This window comes from Spinacia oleracea, chromosome 2 (assembly GCF_020520425.1).
Source record: "Spinacia oleracea cultivar Varoflay chromosome 2, BTI_SOV_V1, whole genome shotgun sequence".
In the NCBI taxonomy this organism is placed as follows: Eukaryota; Viridiplantae; Streptophyta; class Magnoliopsida; order Caryophyllales; family Amaranthaceae; genus Spinacia; species Spinacia oleracea.
In genome coordinates, this window is record NC_079488.1 from 113,984,459 (window position 1) to 114,004,706 (window position 20,248).

Here is a 20,248-nt window from a genome sequence, read left to right on the forward strand (position 1 = left end):
GTATGGACTTATTAGAATTATTAAAACTTATTTTAGTTACAATTTGTACTTGAATATAAAAATAAGGCGAGCATAACAAAACCTAAAAGCCATTATATCAATTTTAATTTCAAAAATGGAGTTTAATCACTACAAGAATTTGTATCTTTAACAACAACCTAATTACGACGGGTCAAAAATCCCGTCGCAAAAGCCTTTTGCGACGGGGCTAACAACCAAACAATGATGGGAATAACCGTCGCAAATGTCTTTTACGACGGGTTTACGATGGATTTACGACGGGATTTCTATTAACGACGGCCCCCTTTTATGACGGGTTCGCGACAGGAAATCCCGTCGTTAATCAACGATTATTGGCTTTTCGCGACGGGATTTTCCGTCGTTAATAGTACAATTTCTTGTAGTGAATTAACATTTTGATTAAATAATAATGAGATGAGCATGACCTCATAAGTCATCACGCTAAAGGAAATAAGTCTTGAGCATATATCATTTTCACAAATTATATATTTTGTTTAAGACTTGCAATTAATTAAGAACAACGTAACAACATTTGAAACATTGACTGATCGACTTGACCCCAAACAACAAACAACTTATTGACTGCGTTAATTAGTTGTTCATCAAGTGTTCAAAAACAGGACAACTGACTTGGAGTTTACGACACTAGACCCTGAATTTTCCTACTTAGAAGACAAAATGTTGATCCATCTTCATCACCAACAAAAAATAATCAAATGGAAAATTTAATTCAGATATTCCACCATCACACAAAAAAAATTCATCTTTTTATAATTTTCCAACTTCTACGCGCGCGGGAGTCAATGGTAGCTAGGGGCCTAGGGTCCCGTGATGTTTTAATGATATGTATTGGGCCGGGCTGGGCCGGGACGAGACACGACATACCCTAGTTGGGAAGGAATACACAACACCGCAGGCACGAAAAAACACGGTCTGACAAGGGCACAAAGTCGTGGGCCGTGGGCTAAGCTTAGGCCACATTTTTTTTTTGAAAAAGCACCGCAAGACGAGACACGACCGACAAGACAAAACACGTTAAACCGAGTAAATTAAGCTTAGGCTTTGTTATTTTCACTTGGTCATTATCATTATCATTACCCCATTGTCTCAAAGAGGCTCCCGCAAGAAGCGGGGTAAGGGGGGTCGGACGTACGGAACCTTACCCCTACAATTGCAGAGAGGTTGTTACCAATTGACCCAAAAGAGATAACGGGACGACCACGGGAACACCATCTTCTACTTCATGAAAAGGAAGCGAATAAATTTTAAGAGTCACTTTGATTTAGTCCATTACATCCCACAACCAAAAGAATAAATGAATCTTTGGCTTTTCACTTGGTATGATCTGATTTTTTTAGTTTTCGATTTAGTTGAATGTGGTTTGATTTTCATAGTTTTTGGTCTGGTCTAGTCTAGTCTGATATGATCTGATATGAATGTCTTTTTTGAGTACTTTTTTACCTTTTCTGGTCTAGACACGAAGACCCAACACAACCCGACACGTGGGCTTCTTTTTAAAATTTCTGGCCCGACATAAAACAAGTGGACTTAGCGTGTGCCAGACCCATAGCACGCCGCATGCGAGGTCGATACGAAGCACGACCCGCATCTATCTGCCTATTCAGGCCTATGGCACATGAGATCGGTAAAAAACACGGCCCACATCCATCTTTACGTGATGGTCGGGCTAGTAGTAGGAATATATAGTAGCATAAGTTCCTATCAAGCTAGAATGAGTATAGTGTAAGTTGTGAATTTGTATGTTTTGGGAAATTTTATTAGTCTTATAAGGCGGGCTATGAATTATTGATACAATGCATGCAAGTATGCAACTATTCAAGTAACAAGAAGCTATATCGAGCATGTTGTTGACTTGTAGACTTATATTAGTCTATGTTTGCAATCATCAATTTGTTGAAAGTACGTTTTCACATGACTAGTGTGTAATTGTGTATATCATTTATCCTTATCGTACCATGAGTTTGTAGTCCACAATTTCACATAATTTTATTTCGGCAATTATCTACAAATTAACAATTATCTTAAAACCTACTTACATTACATTACAGGATAATTAGGCACCGCGCAATTATATAATTATGTTTGAACTTATCTTTTCTATTACAGGATAATTAGGCACCGCACAATTATATATAATTATGTATGAACTTATCTTTTTTAAAATAAGTGAAAATAAGGTGAATAGAATGGAGTCTTAATTGGTATTGCATACTACGTAGTATTTATTCCACTTATATATTGTACTAGCTACTTACCAATTGTGTTGGCTCGGGTGACACATTGGAAATTTTAATTGATCATAGCCTATAATTATATAAAAATAGGTGTCGCATGTCAGTGACAGATCTTAAACATTTTTACGAGGAGGCCAATGGAAGATTAAAGCAATATAAATTTATACAATTATATTCAACTTTTATGGGGGATTGGGGGAGGGGGTCAGAACTATAAATATAATACGGAATTTTTTCGTCTGAGTGGGTTGCCCCTACCCAGACCATAAAGAAAAACCGCCACTGACATACGTGACTATCTATTCAGGATATACTCGCTCGTTTGTATATAGATATTTTTTTATTATTTTTTTATATGTAGCATGGGCAATGGATCAATTATATGTGTGCAACCCGTACTCATAGACCTTGGATGCTAGGGAGTCCATTAATGGTAGCTAGGTAGGTGCACAAAACTCATAATTATAGAGATAACAAATTATGATATTTTTAAGATATATTTATTTGTTTTTTATTTATGAAAGAATAAGAAAACAAAACAGTTCCAGCAGTTTTCCAGCCAATTGAAAGCCTGAATTCAAAAAGCTCCAAATGCGTAGTTATGGTTTTTTGTCACCTTCATACTAAAATTCTCAATACAAGTCAACACCCACAACTAGTTTAATTACAAAGATACTAGAGATATTACTTGCATCATTTTTTAATGAATGTAACCCTCGATCAATTTGCACCGTAGAATTCGAGAATAACTATGAATTCGATTATATAATATTATTACGTTTTGTACTTTACGATAATTTGAGTATTTATGCAATTATTATACTCGTACGTACATTTAAAATAATGTGATTTTTTATACATATGTCATATGTGTGTACATATATATTAAATTCATATTTTTATATCAATTATTGTTCACGAGACACTCGATATTAGGTAATTTATATGGTTTTTGTCACCTTCATACTAAAATTCTCAATACAAGTCAACACACAACTAGTTTAATTACAAAGATATTAGAGATGTTACTTGCATTAGTTTTTAATGAACGTAACCCTCGATAAATTTACACCGTAGAACTCGAGAATAACTATGAATTCGATTATATAATATTATCACGTTTTGTACTTTACGATAATTTGAGTATTTATGTAATTATTATACTCGTACGTACACTTAAAATAATGTGATATTTTTTATACATATGTCATATGTGTGTACATATATATTAAATTCATATTTTCATATCAATTATTGTTCATGAGACACTCGTTATTAGTACTTTATATGATTTTTGTCACCTTCATACTAAAATTCTCAATACAAGTCAACACCCACAATTAGTTTAATTACAAAGATATTACTCTATATTACTTGCAACATTTTTGAATGAACGTAACACTCAGATCATTTTGCACCGTACGTAGAACTCAGAATTACTATGAATTCGATTTATATAATATTATCACGTTTTGTACTTTACGACAATTCGAGTATTTATGCAATTATTATACTCGTACGTACACTTGAAAATAATGTGATTTTTTTTTTTTTATATATGTGTGAACCTTTAAATTAAATTCATATTTTCATATCAATTATTGTTCACGAAACACTTGTTAGATATTTTATATATGCATGTGTGTACATATATATTAAATATGATAATGATCATATCAATTATTGTTCACGAGACACTCGTTATGTAAATATAGAATATTATGCTTGCACTCATTGATAAATGTAGTGTATTGTACGCCGATAATGTATAACTTAGATGGTAATAAGATACGAAAATGATAAAGGTCGCAACATGCGACCTTTCAGCCGTGTCACAATTATGACATGGCATGCTTATGTGTCATGATTTAAATTGGAAACTAAAATATTTTACTTTTTTAACCTATTATACATGTTTCAAAAAAAAGTAGGGAAATCTTAATATTCTAATTTGTTTCCTTTTTTTTTTATCTCGAATACCTTTTTTACATATTTTCATAGTAAAAATATTGTATTGATAGTAAAAATAATCTGATGACGCATACTCTACGTAGCGTCTATGTGTACCAATTAAATTCCGACACTTAAGATTGCGACAACTAAATGTTGTCGCAACTTACGACCTTTATCATCACCCAATAAGATAATACCATTTTAAATTAACATAAGACGTAACCCTAGATCATTTTGCACCGTAGAGAATAACTATCAACTCGATTATATTAATACGTTTTGTACTTAATTTAACGCAAGTATTAACGAAATTATAATACTCGTACACACATAAATTGTTATTTTTTTATAAATTTTGTGTGTGTGTATATATTAAATTCATAGTTTCAGACCAATTATTGTCCACGAGCACCTCGTTGTTATATTCCTTGATAACTATAGTGTATCACTACAAGAAATGGTACTATTAACGACGGGAAATCCCGTCGCGAAAGGCCAATAATCGTTGATTAACGACGGAATTTCCTGTCGCGAACCCATCATAAAAGAGGGCCGTCGTTAACAGAAATCCCGTCGTAAATTTGTCGTAAACCCGTCGTAAAAGACATTTGCGACGGTTATTCCCGTCATTGTTTGGTTGTTAGCCCCGTCGCAAAAGCCTTTTGCGACGGGATTTTTAACCCGTCGTAATTAGGTTGTCGTTAAAGATACAAATTCTTGTAGTGTATTGGATGGGGATGATAATACGACATCGCCAAAAAAAAAAATCTTTTTTTAATAAGGTAAAAAAATTAATTTAGGAAACTCTCCCGTTGGAGTTGTTTTGTATAAATGAGGATAATTTTGGGTTATTACAAGGATCATTATACATACTACTAGAAACTAAGTGACCTTAATTTGTCAAAAAAAAAAAAAAAACTAAATGACCTACATTCGTTATCCAATCTGCTGCCTTGCTAACTTTCTAGTAAATACGAAGACACCCATATACAATATTGTAGCCAATCTATCCCCTATATTTGAGTAGTAAATATAAGGGATAAATTGGCTATGAATATAAGGATCCTTACCAAACCGATCCATCAATTAAGCTAATTAGTATCGAATTAGGCCCTATTCTGTTCACCTTATTTCCACTTATTTTAAATTATTGAGTGTTATTACTATGCAAAATACATTTGGGTGTATATGTATATATGTTTGAGCGTGTGTGTCATCACTCATAGTCATAGGCCTCACATATAAGTGTTACAAATTACAATGAAGTACGTTTTTGTGACTTGTGACACGTGTCACTTCCCATCAGGACAGAACATAATAAAATATATGTAGTGTGGAGTGGGAACATACACGAGCAATTATGCGTGCGAGTATTATTTGGCAGCAGCCAAGTTTAGCATTGTAGGTAGACGTCGTACCATTTTGTACGTGACTACTATGGAGTAATTAATTAGTAATTACAAATAAAAACATGGAGGAGACTGGAGACCCATTTCCATTAATGCATGCAATGTGTACTGAAAACATAATAATGGAGTATAAAAGACGACTACGTTACCCCCAATAATATGTATACTAATTAAGTAACATGGTGTACGTAAATATCAGTGGTGGTGTCAGGATTTTTGAGTTGTGATGTTGAAAGTGGCAGATCTTGATCAGTCGTACGAGAGGGGGCCGATAAAAAAGTTAGCAATATAGTATGAAATTGAAACAATTATATTCAAATTTTAGGGGTGTCGATACGTAACTAAAAACACAATACTGATTTATCCCTTATAAGTCTATAACTAAGAACCGCCACTGAATATCGACATGTTAATAAAATAGTAATTATAATTAATCTATATTAATTTGCTTTTTTCTAATAAATACAAGGTATAGACGTCTTTTAAAAATAAAATAAAAAACTAGATGATCGATCGGCCGACACCCTTGTACCTACGTGGCTCCGCCGCTACATGTAATTAATGACGTAGTATATATATTTAAATTTCAAAGGCCACCCGACCCTCTTATTTATACGTGTGGCAGAAACTAATTAAGGGCACACAAACATATAAATCAACTTGACAAATGGATTCTTAATTAAGGGCACACAAACATATGATAAATTGAAATTGTTGGAACATCATACTAGCTAGTACAACGTATAAATGTATAATTGCTATGTGATGATGCTAGCTAACATCATTTTTTTTTTTATTGTCAATTTGAAATATTGTGTAGTACTAGGGATACCTATATTGTGTGGTACTACAACGTTGTTCTAGCTGTTCAACTTATTTTCACGTATTTTAGGAAAAATAAGTTCTGATAATATAATTTCAGGAAAAATAAGGATTAGCTGATTAAAATTTTCTTTATAATTAAAATATATTCTAATAAGTTCAGATAAGTTCAAAAAAAGAAAGTGAATATCACTCTTTTGTCATTCTCGTGTTAAATAAGTGAAAAGAAGTTAAATAATTTTAGGGTGCATGTTTCCTAATACCATGACGTCGTTCTCATGTTGGTAAATCGATGATATATTCTCGATCGATCAACATATGAATAGATGGTAAAAAGTGATAAAAGTGCGTTATTCTTTTCTTCATATTGATGTTCTCGATCATGTTGTCCACTTGACATTACTTATATATACGTGGGTCGAAATAATATTGACATCAAATATTCTTCTTAAAATTAGATTCACCATCCCATGGTAGTAGTGACCTAATTAAATATATTCTGCACTTTCACCCTCGATTGTTTGTGAAATGACGTTTAACTAATTCATAAAAATCAACGATATTTTATTGCAAATTTGCAATTGGTTTTGCGATGAAATTTCTTAGGCTTAAAGTGATTCATTATCTGCTATCAAATTTTGTGACCTAAATATATATAAATATTCTATTATGCACTTTCACCATCGATTGTTTGCGAAATGACGTTTTACTAATTGATAAATGGATGATGATAAAGGTCGTAAGTTGTGACAATATTTAGTTGTCGCAATCTTACGTGTCGGAATTTAATTGGTACATATAAGCGCCACGTAGATATGCGTCATCAGAATATTTTTACTATCAATGCAATATTTTTACTATGAAAATATGTAATTAAGGTATTCGATCTAAAGAAGAAAAAAAATTGGAATATTAGGATTTTCCTACCTTTGTTTGAAATATGTATAATATGTTATATAAGTTAAATATTTTAGTTTCCAATTTAAATCATGACACATAAGCATGCCATGTCATCATTGTGACACGGCTTAAAGGTCGCATGTTGCGACCTTTATCATTTTCGTTGATAAATACAATGGTACTTCGATTCATTATAATTGGTTTTGCGATGGAACTTCTTGCGCTCAAAGTGATTCGTCATATTTTTATTACTTTCCCCCAAAACAATAAAAAATCATTTGCTATTAGATTTTGTGACCTAAATATATTATGTGCACTAATTCCCCCCTCGATTATTTGCGAAGTTACGTTTAACTAATCAATTAATAATAGTAGGTGAAAAATGGTACTGCTCTTATTATCAATTGGTTTTGCGGTGGAACCTCCTCTTATGCTCAGAGGGCGTGGTTAACTCTCCTCCTTGTTGATGGGCGCGTACGTCTCAAACCTATTTGACAAATGTCATCAAAGTTCCTTTTTAGGGTATGAAAGGTGAATAGTTGTTTAATTAAGTAGATATTTACACATAAATGTTTCGTTAGAATTCAAGAATACAAAGGTATAGTATGTACGATCCTATAGAACAACAAATCATGTTCAAGTAAGTAGATATTTACAGATAAATGTTTAATTATAATCCTAGGAATATTTATGTGTTAGTCAATATATAAATACCAAATTGAAATAATAAGCATCTACTTTTAAAAGGAGAAAATAAAACAGCCACTATTTTATGAATATATTCCGCCACAATTATATGATATGCAATCGTTTGTTTAAATTCAATTATTGAAGGTTGATCAATCTATATAGCTTATAGATATATCACTACAAGAATTTGTATCTTTAACGACAACCTAATAACGACGGGTTAATGCATGGTACAATTTCTTGTAGTGTATAAGAGTAAGTTGACTTCAATCTTTTAAGCTCAGAATTGCTTTCATGGAAAGAAAATCCAGACGGACTACATGAAATCATTCTTTTGAATAGATAAACTATGTTAATCATATCAATATTCCATGAACAAGTTAAAGCAGAAATTTACAACATACATATTTTTTTTATTTTATTCTCTTAATATAAATTTTAAAGTGATCGGGTTTAATTCTTTTGATTATTAGTTAATCAATACACCATTTTTTCAAATAAAAAAATAAAGAAAACGCAGACGGACTACATGAACCATTATTTCTGATAGATAAATTACGTTAATCAATACGTACGTACCCCATGAAAATATCTATATTGGGTGTGGAATTTTTGTTGAATCATTCATTAATCATAGTATACACTGTACAACATAGCTAAGCTTCCTCTAGTGCACAAAATATTCATATGACTTTATAATATGCCAAAATTTTAATTGAATATAAAAGAATGTATATATCTATCTAATTATCTATATAGTATTAAAGTGACTTTAATTATTTGAAATTGGTATCTAATTCAAAGGCTCCAATTGAAAATATGTTGTATATAAAATTCATTCTATTCTCATACAATTTAGATATTCTTTGAATAGATGAAAGAGCTACACAAGTATAGCATATAGAACGATATGATGATCATAAATTCCCTCGTTAAAAAGATATATCATATCATTGTCAAATTATTTTCAATCACATAAATTATATTCTCAACAATATAATATTCAAAGTAAATAGATGGCATTATAACTATTCCTTTGATCACTTCCTTGCATCTATAGATGAAGACAAAAGGCACAAGAAAAGAAAAATTAAGTGGAGTTTAAGTTTGTTTACAACTCTACTTTTATCTATTTTTAGAAAGAATTATGTATTGATAAATGTACCAAGCTAGGTAAGCAAAAATCATATTGACAATAGTTTGTACTTTTTTTTAATCCATCACAGAAATTAGACGACCTCTGTCATGAAATACAACGAAACTTCCCATCGACTAACACTACCAAAGAAAGATGAATACACGCTACGACACGAAAGAAACTCATTGCACACATAAAGTATAAATTTATTGAAATCAACAACAACAAAAAGTTAAAGCAATTAAAAAACAATACAATAATGTATTTGATTATTCCTTTGCTAGAATTTACTTGTCACATTAATCGTTCAAGTTCCACTATATATTATCAATAAAACAATTATCATAATTATATATTTTAGACGGAGGATATTGTGTCAAGATCATTATAGATTTGTAAGGAAAATGAATTTAATGACTACTAGAAATGTATTGTGGCAATTAATTTAGAGGGCATGCCTTTCGAGGAATATCTATGCTAGGGCTCATTGATTTAGGCAAGAGTCACAAGAAGAGTGGTCTAACCTAATTGAATTATAGGTCCCCCAACCACACAAAAAAAAAAAAAAAAAAAAAAAATCAAGCAATAATATAAAATTTTGACCATGTATTTTTTAGGCTTGAGGCTCAAGTATTCACAAAAAAATGTTCGAGGCTTTCAATTCTAATCAACCTTAAATTTGTATTATCGCGTAAAAAAAACACATAATTAATATGATTTATTCAATCTGTATGATGTATTCAATCTATACTAATATATTTAAAAAACATTCATAATAATGTATACGTGCCACGTGAAATCCTCTACTCACTAAAATGAGACCTCTAACATGTAAGTTGTTGTATTACCATCTTAGTCAACCATTAAATTATTTTAACACATAAATATATATACTTAAGAGATTAATTATCATTCAAAGTAATGCCAAATGCATTCAAAAGCAAGTACTCGTATCAAATTCAGGATACTAGTATAATTCTATGAACTTCTTTTTTAACTAAGTTTGTAAAATTAACATCCATAAATGACAATTACACACAATTGGCCGCCGGGAAGCCACTATACTACAAGAATGGAAAACCACAAGCTAATTCCACTTATAATCATTGATGAAATAATTAAACTTATATACTTTTTTCCCCATAATGTTATGAAAAGTTAATTAATTAGCTTAATTTTACTTTTAGAGCAAGTTGTAGAATATATTGCATCTTTGTGAAAGTAGCAGCCTTCTAGAGTTCTAGGTTTTAGTGGAAATATAGATTGCGGATTGATCAGTTAATTAATGCCAATTAACTTAATTGGTTAAAATTATCAGAGATGATATATCGATAATCATATTTACACGGTTAATTTGTCCTTAATAACGCGCCAAAAAAACACCTATATTTCTAGGAGCTACCAAATTAAATTTTACAACTTTATTGTTTTTTCTATGATCAATAAAGTCCAACTTATATCAAAATTGGCTTTCCCTTGGTTCAACTTAAAGCAAGTTCTCTTTCACTATCTATGTTTAGTGGTCAATTTTAGCTAAGAGACTTGGAAGTAAAAGTTGATACATTTTTGTGACGTCAATCTTTTCACGCTACCATTAGCTGACTATCTACAGTTGACCTAGTTTACTTGGTATGGCATGCTCATGGAATTAAACTTGGAATAAGGTAAGGATAAAAAGACGTTACAAATTGAAACGTTTAATGACTAAGCTACTTGTATAAGGGAACATGTTCACACACTAGCTCTACGTTAGAATATGCTTACTTGAATCCGTTAAGTCTCCTTTGAACAAGTTAACACAGTCTTGGGTTTCGCTATGGTTTTCTGTTTAGGCCTATTTTCAGGCTTTTCATATCTGTTTAGATAGTACTACATGAAGTATATAAGTTATTTCGTACACGAAGAGTTTTTTTGTTCTGTTAGAATATGCCTTGAAGCGATTAGTCCCCTCCTGAACAACCTAACACGGGGATACAATATCGGTTATTTTGTGCTAGTGTTACCTGTATGAGCCTATTTTCTAGATATTTTCCACATTTGTATAAATAGCATTATATAACTCTTTGGGTCATAACATACCTAAAGTCTTCTCTTCCTGCATGTGGCCACAAATAACACATTGTTAGTGAACCACATTAAGTCTGTGCGTGTTCTTTGTTTACGTTCTTAATATATCTTTCTTTCCTCTGTTGTAAGCAGCGCTGGTTCTTAGTTATACAAACTTTTATATAAGGCGGTCTTACACAAAAGACCACCCTGGTGCCATAAAAGTTAAGCAACGGAACCAATTAGTTAAGCGTTAGTGAACCACATTAAGTCTGTGCGTGTTCTTTGTTTACGTTCTTAATATATCTTTCTTTCCTCTGTTGTAAGCAGCGCTGGTTCTTAGTTATACAAACTTTTATATAAGGCGGTCTTACACAGAAGACCACCCTGGTGCCATAAAAGTTAAGCAACGGAACCAATTAGTTAAGCGTTAGTGAACCACATTAAGTCTGTGCGTGTTCTTTGTTTACGTTCTTAATATATCTTTCTTTCCTCTGTTGTAAGCCGCGCTGGTTCTTAGTTATACAAACTTTTATATAAGGCGGTCTTACACAAAAGACCACCCTGGTGCCTTAAAAGTTAAGCAACGGAACCAATTAGTTAAGCGATGAAACCAATTAGTTAAACAATAGAACCAATTAGTTAAACAATCAAAGTGGTTTTTTCAGTAAGACGATCTTACACAAAAGTTGTCGTCTTAGTTATGGCCCAGTCTATGGCGAAAAATTCCGTAGTTTATTTGTAGTTTCTCCCCCTTTAAATTTGAATAATATTGTATAAATTCCATATTATATTGCTTAATTCTTATACCGGACCTCCTCAAAAAACTGTTCAAGATCCGCCACTGATTATAAGATGTTATTTTTTGAGAGATTATGGTGAGACGACAGACGTCATTTTCTGGTGGAATTAGGGTGTGGAGTGGGAAAAGATCCGGCCATGACAATGGTGTGGGCTTTTGGCATGGAGTTAGCAAGTGGTGGTGGGGTTATGGACAATCATGTTGATGGATGCTTCCATTTTCAACTTTCATTCTTATGTTATTTTCTTCTAACTACTTCTCAATTCTCTTATATGGGGGACCTCTAATTAGCTTGTGTTATTCCAAGCCATTCAAGTGTTACATTCACCAAAACACCACCTTTTCCTAAAGAAACCCCTACACACCAATTCTTACCTTACTATCGAAGACATATATATATGGGGTATATCAGTGGCGGTGTCAGGAATTTAACGTTGGGGAGGTGAGAAAAAAAATGGAACTAAGGGGGGCGAGGGAAAAAAATAAAACTAAAAAGAACTAAAAAAAAGGGTATGGTATCAGAATTCGAATCCTAGTTCAAGGAGTATAAATAAGTTACTAAACTAGAAATAACAAATAAGGCAAGTAGCATTTAGCGATATATTTTAGTATTTATTACTCTATATTAGCGTTTTTTAAAAATGCTGGGGGACTGCTGCCCCCCTATCTCCGCCTCTGGGATATACCGTACGTATACGCATATACGTATACATTAAGCTGGTTCTCGTAGTTATATGATTACGATGCAATTGGATTATAAACCAACATACGTTGGTGCAGTTGGTGGGAAACTCATCTTGTGACTTGCGATCCCCATCAGCTGTCAAATGTTTGGAGTGGCTCAAGCAAAAACATTCGTACCTAAACTGACTATAATGTAATAAGTGTTGGTTCAGTAAAGTATTATTTTCTCACCTAAGTAAAAAAAAAAAATGCAGTTTGATTATGAACAATATGCATGACAACCATTGTGCACCAAAAGTACACAATCAACTACTTATATGAAGTATGAACTTACTTATGAATAAAGCTTTGTTAATTACGGTGCATGTAGTGTTATAGGGCTATCCTTAATAGTAATTCAAACATGAATCAAGCCCAAAACAAAATCGGATCATCCATAGCCTTAATATCACCCATTGACCCAAACCAAAAGACCCCTTTTCCCACTTTAAATATACTACTTTAAATATAGAATTAATCAAATAAAATTGTTTTTTTTTACAATAAAAGAGGTATTTGTTTTTCAATGAAATAAAAAACTACTCCATGGATACATTATTTTATGGCATCTATTAAGAGTATGACTCAAGGAGGAGTTGGAATAAGGCCCATTAGGAGGTCCCATATAATGGGGAAACAATAATAAGGGTCCTTTTGGGTATAACACCATGATGTTAGCATCACATTCTTTCTTTCCTAACAACACTCACTCTCTCACTCACTTGTCTTTTTTTGCTTTGTCTAGTCAATATTGCACCACTTGCTTCATATTTCAAACAGGATCTTTGAGGTGATGGGTTTATAGCCACTTTCCCCATTGACTCAAACACTCCAAATTCTTTAACTACCATTTTTTTCGAATTTTATTAATATTTTTTAAAGAAAGGGAGCCATTTTTTTCGAATTTTATTAATTTTTTTTAAAGAAAGGGAGACAAAAACAAGTTTTTAAACCTCGTTCGATATCGTTTTTTGTTTTCAGTTTTTTATTTTTTACAAAACTAAAAATCAAAATATGAAAACCACGTAAAGTAGTTTCCAGTTTTTTGTTGTCAGTTTTCAAAATTAATATAATTTAAGTATGACTAATTTTTAGTTCATGATTCGACCTAAATCATACGACTTTCAAAACTAAAAAACCCAAAACTAGAAACTCACAGTGATACCGAACGAGCCCTTAAGCATGTACGATTGTAGGTTAACATGTTATAAATTGTGTCAAATGGACGCGACCCCTGAAGGCATCTTGGGTAGTTAAAACCATCAACTTCCGCTCTTAAATGATAATTTAGTTATTTAAAAAAAAAAAACAATTTTGTCGAATCAAGGTCATTTAGAGCCTTTAAGTGATCAACTAGTTGGTTTTTACGGTTTCAAACTAATTTCTAATAACATTCATGTTGTCGAATACAAGTTGAGTCTGAGCCTTTTAAGTTACTAACAAATGACATAACCATTACAATCAAGATTTTGAAACGTGTATACCAAACCAAGTAACTAAAGCGCAAAAGATGGCAAAACACATAAAAATGTTCATGTACAAAATTAAGTGGCTATTTTAGTGTTGTCCATTTATTCTTAAACTTTTCCAACATTCTCTCGATGCAATCATTTTTACACATGCATGACATTTGACACCACTTTTTAGTTAATTAGGGTTTCATCATTTTAGTGAAGATTATGTCCATTTATCAGATTATTTGTATGCTACTATGATTAATTATTTTACTTGTTCAATAATTATTTTGTTGATTTTTTTATAAATATAAATATATGGCTATGGATTTATAGTTTTAACTTTAATATCTCCAATTCCAATATGATGAATTGCATATTATGATTTATGAGACATGGACACTAGCTAGCTTAGTGCTTAATTATCAACTTGACAAGAAAGAGAAAGCACAACTAATTCGAATTGTATGTATAAATAATTAAGTCAAGGACATTCGGACATATACATGAGGTATGCTATTAAAAAGAGGTACAACGAACCCCAATCAACATTTCCTTTAACGTAACTACATCCATACAAACTACATGTGGTCACAACCTAAAATTATTATTGCATGGTCTATATATTCTATTTCTGAGGCGCGTAGCCCGGTTGTGAAATAAAATAATTGTCGCGCCATGAAAAAATCAGGATTAACACGACATCAAGAATAAAATATCGTCCAAAAATTAAATGATAGTTAATTTTGGAGAGAAGATGAATGTTTATGAACAGTTACGAGGCATAGAATAATGTAAGCCCACACAACCCACCCACGCAAGCGCATTGCATTCCCTAAGACCCCAAGTCTCAAGGCCGAGCCTAGCAGTGGTCAGTGGTCACAACCTAAATTATTATTGAATCATCTATGTATTCCATTCTGGAGGCCTGTATCCACCACACGTCCACACACTATCTTATGCACCTGCATGTGAGGTTATCAAAACCACGATTCTACGTACTGTAAATCAGAGGACCTGTCAGAATGGATCGTAATATCGTAAGATTTTACGAATTTGCGGAAGTGAGATTCAATAATTTGATAAAATTTGTAAAAGGTTTACCCAATTTTCAATAGAAAACAACTTAAGATTAAATTGTTTAAACTAAAGCAATATACACTCACATATACTATATAACCTTCTTACTATATACTTCAAATTTTTTCCAGAAGGAAAGTTTTTTCATGGCGTATCAAGTTTCGTTATTGTATTAGCTAGATCATTGCATTGTAATTAAGATCGTAAAATCGTAGATTTAAATCTATTTGTCTCATATTTTAGAATTGTAAGTTTCTAAGAAGTGAAATTATATTTGAATCAGTCGTGTATTTTAAAATCGTAAGTTTCTAAAAAAAGTAAAATTGTACATTTGAATATGTCGCGTATTTTTAGAATCGCGGTTTTAACAACCATGCATGCATGCTTCACCGCGTGCACTTTTTGCAGTGTACATGAGATCATCATTCTTAATGCTCCATGGTGCATGATGTAAGCATTATATATTCATTAGTTACTATACTCCTAGTATTACACTATTACGTAGTGATCTTGCAAGAATTATTCTTACTAGATTAATAATAAATAAATAAATAAATAAATAAATAAATAAATAAATAAGTATGTTGTTGCACTGTGAGAAATTTGGTAGGGTAGAACAAAGATACATCATACGAAGTTGAAGTCAATAAATTCAATCTGTAATTAAGAAGAGTAATAGGAGTCCACGTAAGTCTGACTCTGGATTCATAATTATCGACTAGATTATGACTTAACAAAATCTTAGACAACAAGTCTTAAATATTTTCACATTATAAACAACAAATAACACGTACATACTATTTGGAATTTGCCGACTTGCGAGTAAACTTACAGCAAAAAAGTTTGATATATATGATGATTATAACGTTATCCACAATTCCACTTCATAATTAATCGTTCATTGATGAATTAAACATATTCTTATAACTCATGAACCATGTAATACAATATAAGTAACAGTGGCAGATCTTGGTCAAAAAATTACGAGTGGTCAAGGTTTAAATTTTTTACTACGTAACATATTAATGAGTACGTAGTATAAATTATAAATGCGCGCATTTAATCAATATATCAGCGACATTATACATACATATACATTTTAGTTTGTACTCCGTATAATTAATAATTTTAAAAACTTATCGAATGGTCCCGGTGGAAGGTCATCCCCTAAATATAATTAAGTTGTATAAACTCCATCATGAGTCGAGTAAACCCATGTTTGATAGAATTTTTAGAAACCAATTGGGGTAGGCGTAAATGGTTCAAGCGTTTGGTATGGAAAAAACCCTCATTCGGGAGAGATGCTGTCCATCGAAGTACCAATTCAAATTCCTGCAGGAGATAAGTTTACTCGTCGAAGACGGTGTGAACTCTTCATAGTAGACGATACCATCTAGGTTTGAGATCTTCATCTTACACTTATTGGTTATAACTTATTTTTCTTAAAATCAGACCAGATCAGACTAGACCCAACCATAAAAATCCAAACCACACCATACCCGTAAAAGCAAAATGCCACTCACAAAAATCAATAAGACAGGACCATACCAGATTAAACCAGAACATAAACTAGAAAAAATAGATCACGCTGGGTGAAGAGAACAAAGCTTTTAAATTTATATTTCGGATTAATTATCATACCAAAGCCCACGTACCTCGAGGCTTCTTGAGGGGGTTAGCACTTAGGACCGTTACACTATATTTGGGCAAGGTGGGCCCTGGCCCCTGGGTGATCAACCGACCCTTAGAGGTTGCTTGAGTGCTCGAAAGCCCTTTGTAGTTTGTACACACATAAAAGGAGTAGCTTAGCCTTGATGATTATTATATAGGTACGTGTCCTAAAGTTCATGGAACATCATCCTCAACTACGGTCAGCTGGCTAAAGCTACATTTTGGATCATGCTTCTTTTGTTTGGGTACACCTGGTTATCGGGCGGGTCGGGTCAGGGTCAGGGTCAGGGTCAGTCAAAATCGGATTTAGTAATGAAAGGGTCATTTTAGCCGGTCATAATGGGCGGGGCAAAAGAGGGTCGCGGGTCAATAGCGGGTCGTTAGTGGGAGGGTCAATAAACGAGCAATGGAAAATGAAATACAAAAGAACCGTGTGAAAGGACAAGCGAATACGAAGCTATACATGCACATAATTTTTTGTATTATTACTATTTTAGTTTTCAAAATTATTGCGGTATAAGTTTGACCCTATAATGACCATGTCTAATAAGAGCCCTGCCAATAAAATCCCTATTAACTTGACCCTAACCCTATATCTATTGGACTACCCTATCCAATAACCAGGTCTAGTTGTGGGTACTCTAAGTCCTTGTTCTCTTCACTTGACTTGGTTTGAGATTCTTTTAGTTTTTTGTCTTATCTAGTCTGATTTAGTATAGTCTGAATATTTTCTATAAGTAGTTTTACCTTTTTTAGATCTGGTCTGACTGATCTGATCTAATTTTTCTGATCCGATCTAATATACAATAAGAGAGCAAACCCGAACACGAAAAAAGACAGGTTTGTGTTCAATAATCAACACATTTTAATCTTCAAAAAAAAGGGACTAGCAAACTCGGCCGACCTCTAATTAATTATGTACAGTTAAGTGCAAAGAATAATACTTGAGATTTTCATTACATTAGGGAGTTGATAACACTCATTACTGTTCTCTCTTTAAAGTAAGGAAACACTTAACAATTTGCATAAGGAACCGCCATCCTTTTCTTCAACCGTGTCTCAAGGGCTCGTTTGGTTGATTATGAGAAGTAGAACTTTTTAGGAAGAATGTTTTCCATATATAAATATTTCCTAGGACGTGAATATTTTTTATGGTATTTCATGTCAACCAAAACATCACCTTAAACCAACTACGTACACAACTTAATAATAAACTCGACCATATGGCCTATACAGAAGCGAAATTTGTGCAATAGCTATGCAATTTGCGCATGTTGTGTACTCCTTCTGTTCCTTAATACTCGCACCGTTTTGACTTTTTGCACTATTCACATAATTTACTTTGACCCTATTTTTTTTTTGGTATATGAAAACAAATGTTAGTATATAATATGTTGTGGGCGTCATATTAATATATATTTTCAAATTATTAATATTTTTATAAGTTTTTATAATATGTAGCTAAAGATATTTGTGGTCAAAGTTGTGCATTGACAAGCGTTTCAGTCAAAACGGTGTGAGTATTAAAGGATGGAGAGAGTACATGTTAAATTTAAAATACGGACTACGTATTTTATAATTAATTGTACTTCCTCCGTCTTTTAATACTCGCAACGTTTGTTAGTTTCACGCATGCCAATGCACAACTTTGATCATTTATATCTTAAATTCTCTTTATGCAAAAATTATAAAAAGTTGATATTTTGAAAATACACATTGAGACGAATCTAACAAGATCCCACATACTATGTTTATCTTATACTCCCTCCGTCCCGGAATACTCGACCCAGTTTGACCGGCACAGAGTTTAAGGGACTTGAATTGACTTATTTAATTTAATAGGTAGTAGTTGATAGTGGGGTATTATTTTAATGTAGTTAATGGGAAATGTGTGAAGGGGTGGGGTTGGGGGAAAGTAGGGGTTGAATTTTTAATTATTTTTTGTATGGAGTAGGGGGTAGGTGGGTTAATAGGGGTGGAGTGAGAAATAATATAATATTGTGATAATATTTCCATTTTTAGAAACAGGTCAAGTATTAAGGGACGGCCCGATAAGGAAAACAGGTCAAGTATTCCGGGACGGAGGGAATATAAAAAACACTATGAATAGTCAAAGTAGATTATATAAATAGTGGCAAAAGTTCAAACGTTACGAGTATTAAAAGACGGATGAAATATTACATCCTCTACTTTTTCATACTCGAAAGAGTACTACTAGTATTTGGTAACAGATGTTACAAATATTAACAACCCTGGAAAATACACTTTGAACACAAAAAAGTTCTGGTATTAATATATTCTGCAAAGGTAGGTTAAGGTGGGTAGTTAGTATTTCTAATCAGATAAATATAAATCCTCATTTTTAGACCCACAAAATCCCACCGTCCACTTCCTCTTACCCGGATAGAAAACGTAAATACAAAAAGCCCAGATTTTCCGTTATTAAGGGCCCATTCAAAGAATTTTTTTAATTTCTTACCAACTTTACTAGTCACCATCTAATTTTTTCGTTGTAAATTCGATCTTGAAACTTATCGTACATATATTATCAATCTTAATTACTAGATTATGACATTATTAATTAGTGGTTATTGTTTATAATATTTTCTTTGCCTGGTCGTTCCTTATTGTTTGTCTCATGTCAAAACGTATTTTTGTTAAGAGTTGGGATGAGTGGTATTGAGAACGACAAGAATTGCGAAAAATAAAATTGATGGACCAAATGTATGAGAAATTATATTGGCACACGTACTGTAAAAGCACAGTTTTTTATGCTCTACTCACATAAAGATGTGCCAAAATCAGTTTTCTAAATGTGTAACGTTGATTATTTTTTTTAGTATATAGGCAATCTTTTGGTGAAGGATCGAAGCGACAAATGGCGCCACACGAAAAGAAATGGAAAAAGTATATTACTTCCTCCGTCCCAGAAACATTGCACCATGTTTGATTTTTAGTCATTTACTTTGACTCTTAATATTTCAAATTATGTGCAAGTAAGAATTATAAAAAATTAATATTTAAAAAATATATATCGATACAAATCTAATATAACCCCACATGACTAAAATTTCTTTACATACAAATCACAAAAAATGACTAAAACCGTAATATGAATAGTGCAAAAAAAAAATAGTGCGGTATTTTCGAAACGGAAGAAGTATATAACCTGAAAACTGCACATCCAGTTTTGGTAGTTGGTAGTTTGATGGCTGGGGACAGATTAACACTAACATTGGCCAAAATTCATTCATTCTAGAAACTGGGCCCACCAAATCGGTGGT